Source organism: Ixodes scapularis, unplaced genomic scaffold, assembly GCF_016920785.2.
Source record: "Ixodes scapularis isolate PalLabHiFi unplaced genomic scaffold, ASM1692078v2 ptg004712l_1__unscaffolded, whole genome shotgun sequence".
In the NCBI taxonomy this organism is placed as follows: Eukaryota; Metazoa; Arthropoda; class Arachnida; order Ixodida; family Ixodidae; genus Ixodes; species Ixodes scapularis.
The window spans coordinates 10,113-15,168 of record NW_024610419.1 but is presented as its reverse complement, the minus strand read 5'-3'; positions in this window follow the sequence as shown (position 1 = coordinate 15,168).

Sequence of the window (5,056 nt, the reverse complement as noted above, 5' to 3'; positions counted from 1 at the left end):
TTGATACTCCAGGGATTATTTTCATCATTATTGTCCAGCTCGCTTGCACCTTTGCATTTAATTGCATTCTAATAATAACCTTAAATTGCAAGCTTCACCCTTGTTGGTGTTAGACTGGTGGCGGCTGATAAAAACCGTTTGCTCTACTGACGTCTAACCCCTGGTTAGCTCAGTTGGTAGAGCACCCCACCTGTAATGGAGAGGTCCCGGGTTCGATACCCGGACCAGGCGGATTTTTTCGGTCGCTCACCAGTCACCTTGCTGTGTTCGGAGATTTGTGTTTCTCCTTTGTCCCTCTTGTTCCCCTTCTCCAGGGATTATGTTTATCATTATTGTCCAGCTCGCTTGCACCTTTGCATTTAATTGCATTCTAATAATACTTTTATATGTGTTGTAAATATATATTTTTAAAGCATATCCGTCCCTTAAGGCAATCTACCTGGTACGTCACTGCCATCGTCACAGCAAGAAAAGAAACAACCTTAATCAGCCCACAAGGCATTGCGAAAGCTACAAGGGAAACTTAAAACAGCGAGTCAACGACGATACTACAAGCGTATCATTATTTCGTCCCATATCCAAGAATACCTTGCAAAAAGGCCCATACAAAAAGAAAAAAAGTTTTTATTAGCAATCGCGTAGCCGGGAAGGGGGGGGGGGGCTTTCCGGCTACGCCACTGTCGGGGAGGTTGTAACCCCAGTTGGAAAGACTCGAACAAATATGGCCGCCTCCGAAATGGAGACATGCATGGAGATAAGGTGTTCATGAGGAGGCGAAACAGGACGACAGCGAGACGACACAAAATCTCTCAAACACTAAACTCGAGAGTCTCAAGAGTGCCAATAGGGACAGGTTCCGATACAAAAAGGAAGAGGAAAGGGGAACTTGATCTTGTAAGCACAGTTCCAAGGCCAGCGCTGTCGGAACAATGGGAAGGAGGGGGGGGGGGGGGGGGGGGGAGGGAGGGGGACGACGACGACGACGACGGCGCCGGGCCCGCAGGGTTACCTGGTTGGGCTATTAATAGTTAAATTGGGCTACTTAGTACTTCATTTGCCGTCAAAATTTGGCTGTTGGCTATGTGACTATTTTTGGGCTATTTAAAATCCTAAAACGGCAATTCTTTTTCTTTTTTTTGCTTGGTTTAGAGTAGATGTGCAAAATACACTTCAGCATGGACACAAAGCGCAGTCCACTTTTTCTGGACTCCCGCTCTCAGGAAGTTTTCTTTTGTGAAGATGCGTGGTCGTGACCCAAGCTCCTATTAGCTCCAGCGAGCTAGAGTGACCTACATTCAGCTCTGAATGTCACTTTTGTATTCATTGTGGCTTATCTTATGCTCCCATATTCTTTCTCCTTCCTACCGGCGTCTTTTATTTCTTCGAGTTTCCCACCATCCTCCTCAGGAGGCACCTTTTCCGAGGAAAAATGACGTTAAAGGCAACTCAAAACATCCAGCAGAATTTGGTGTCGTCCGATAACTCGTGCTGTATTGTGTATAGACCATTCCATTTAGCGCTCTCTGGGCGGCACCATTTTGTTCGACCGCAGCGCCCTCTCCACACATCCGGGAAGTTGAGCGGGTTCGGCGGGGTAAAACGAGCAGACGACAAACCGGGAGGTTGCCATTCTCCATCTTTGGGCTGTATCGGCGGGCTCTACCGAACACCGAACTCTCGCTCGTGGCTGCCGTTGTGAAGTGGTTCGCGTTCTTAGAATAGTTGTGGCTACTCCCAAATCAGCCTATAGCTCTCTGTTGTTCTATTTTGCTAAATGATAAACTAGCATATCTTTTTTCCGTTACTTAAATAGCAGTTGAGTCAGCCGGCAGTACTACCCTCAACTACTGCGTGTATTGCGGCAGGAGAGCACGTTTTTATTTATTATTTCAGACTTTCACTCATGGTCGCTAAAGGCCTACACCAGTACGAACTTTTGTAAAGTAAAAAAGGTACAGCAACCGGATTTTCTTTTCGCCAAAGAGACCGGCCAATCTGACACAGTTTTCCCTATTTTTGTTTTTTATTTGCAGGCAGGTAACAGTGCAATTGGACCCTGTGAGTCTTTTTATCTAGCATAGTATTACACGATAACTGGCATACCAAAATCTGCGCATTTGCGCTTGAAAGTTCCAAAATGACGCGATTTTAAACAGAGTTGGCACGCCAGCCGGACGCTAGCTACAGCCCACTCGGCGGAGCGGACGGCTTGCGGGGGAGAGGGGGAGTGCATTTTTTTTCTCTTTTACCCTCTCTGCTATGACCCTAATGGAACGGTCTATAACAAAGGAGGCTTTTCCGGGAAACATGAAAGTTTCCTAAAGGACAATGAGCCATGACAACAATGAACAACAGATTTACAGGAAAAGGGACAACAGATCTACAACAATGAATAATCTGAACAAGGCCAAGTTCGAAGCGTAAGAGCCATGTTTTCGTTGCTATCCCAGCTTGCCATCGCACTCTTGACGCTGCATGTCGAATGCCGCTGTGGAGAGAGTATTCAATCACGTGTCCCTCACAAAGTCAGATTTAAGTAAGATGTGCCTTCCAACTCGTCAAAACATCATCTATGTAACGTTTCCTTTCCTTAGGAAGAACGAGTGCTGTAAGGACATCAACCCCACTGAAGAACTTTTTACCCGTTTTAACACGGAAATCATGTGAGGCGAGCCAGCCGAGCACGGGCGAGGGTTTCATAACTATGTAACCGTAAAAGCGCAGGTGGAACATTTTTTTGTGTGTGTTTGAAATAAAATGTTTTCAATACACTTCACGATGTCGTAGATCTTGCAAGCTGCTCCTAAACCCTAGATACGCAGACGCAGTGCCTTCGCCTTGAGCATCGTATGTTTGCGCGCACAATTTTTTTGGATTCTGCAGATATCTTAATTATGGCTACTTTTGGGCTGTATAAATTTCTTCCATTTGGCCACATTTGAGCTAGAACCTACCTGGCAACCCTGCCGGGCGGGGGCGCAGGCCGGCAATCGATTTCTAACTAAGATATGCCTAGGATTCCGTGTTTTCGGAGTTTATTTTACGTCAAATTCGGAGGGTGTTTTTTGGAGTTTATTTTTGTTTGATTCCAAAATCCCCGAAATTCGGAGCTTAATTTCGCAATGTTTTCTCTGAAAAATAAATAAATAAATAATATCCGGGTGCCCCTTTTCCAATTTTATGCAATCTCTATGGTACATAGCTTTCACTGTATCAAAAACACATCTTTCATTTTGAGATTTTGTTGTGTTTGTCCGTTTTTTTTTTAATCGTTCCCCATCTCAGGGTTTACAAGATGTCGATTAATTACCAGCTCGCCTTCACTCTATCAATGCTTACACATCTTCTTCCTCTTAGAACACAAATAGTATGGCCCAAACTGGAAACCAGCACAGAGGCTTTTGTCCTGACCCGAAAGTACAATGACATGTCGTCCTGAACCTTGACGAGATAAGCGTTAAAGACCCCTTCTGTCAGTGATGGGAGTTGAAAGATAACCGTGGCGGCATTTTCCCGGGACCGAATTGACCAGAATTTTACCGGCAGGTGTTTTTCGGATTTATCCGAAAACACGGAACCCTCGATATGCCCCAACATTTTACACATTCCCCACCCCCCAATTCCCGAACTATCCCGACGCGACCGATGCAACAAAAAAACCTAAACCGACTAAAAAAGGGGACCCCCCCCCCCCCCTTCCCACACACACACACACATTTTAAACCAAATGTTTCAGTACTTTTTCTGCATCTCGATAAGATAAATTATTTCTGAGGGTATACAGGGCCATAGCCAACCGCGCTGTCTCTCACCGCAACAACTTACGCAGGAAGGGGGGAAGAAGAGGGGGAGAATGGAAGTAAGTTTAATTGCTCCAGGGACACTCTCCTCCCTTCCCTCCGATTTACCTGCACAACACTCTCTCCTTCTTTTTTTGTGCCCCCTCGCTTCGTGCATCTATTTTGGTTGCGAGCAGCCAAGTCCAGGAAACGGGGACACCAACAACCATACTCGCGCGCACAAATATTAAAAAAAGGCAAAATACAAACAGAAAAAAATTATAATCTCTGTGTATGTGTTTTCCTCGGTATGTTAGCTACATTATCTCTTTTTTTTATTTTAATACCCGTCACGTTTGTTATTTTATATACATCTGATTGAGTCTCATTCCGCTTTGCGCTCCCCCGGTTGTGTTCGGCTGCCAACTATTTTACGGTTTCTTTTTTTAGTTTTTTCCGGTCGTCTGCCAAGTGGCGTTTCTTTTTTCTTCGCGCATTCGCTGGATCGGCCGCTGCGCGGCTAACGTGCTTCCTTGTCTCGTCGTGTTCTCGCGATCTCTCGCGCCTTTCGACGCGCGCGGTGCTTGCTGCCTGTGGGAGGTTGCTGCAGGTGTCGGGCCGCCGCCGGTGCTGCAGTGGGGAGAGGAGGACAAAGTCTCGTTGGTCTCGTCCGTCCTTGTACTTGCCGACGGCAGAAATGCGGTCAAGGAATCGTCGTCGCTTACGCAACCGGCTCTCCCTCTCTCTTTCTCCTTTTGCTCGGCAAGGGGAGCGGCCTTCTCCCTTTTCTCCTCCTGATTCTATTTGTGTGTATACAACTCTACCACCGCTACAGGCCACTGCAACCACGACCGCCGTCTGCTGGCAGCGCCCCTGCCTCGTCCTGCCTTCGTTTTGTTGATCGTCTGCCATGCCGTTTCCGGCTTGGAAGCTCTCCTTGGCTTTGGATTTGGCTTGGGACATGCATTTTGACTTGGGTCGCACCCTCCGCTGCGTGACTTTTTAAAAATTTTTTTAATCGCTTTGACCTTCGTTTGCTTGGAGGTCTAGATGGACGACGTTAAATTAGGCCTTCGATAAGGGCAAATATTTGAAAGAAGTTCGAACCGTCGCGCACCTAGCGGTGGAGTTGAGAACTGCATCTGTGGGGACGACAACATGAATTATTTATCATTTTCTGAAACCACCCGAGACTGGGTGCAAAACAAGAGGAATCCGATTTGGAAGGGAACTGAACGACAAAACGTGAAAATAAAATAACAATTGCAGAAGGCAAC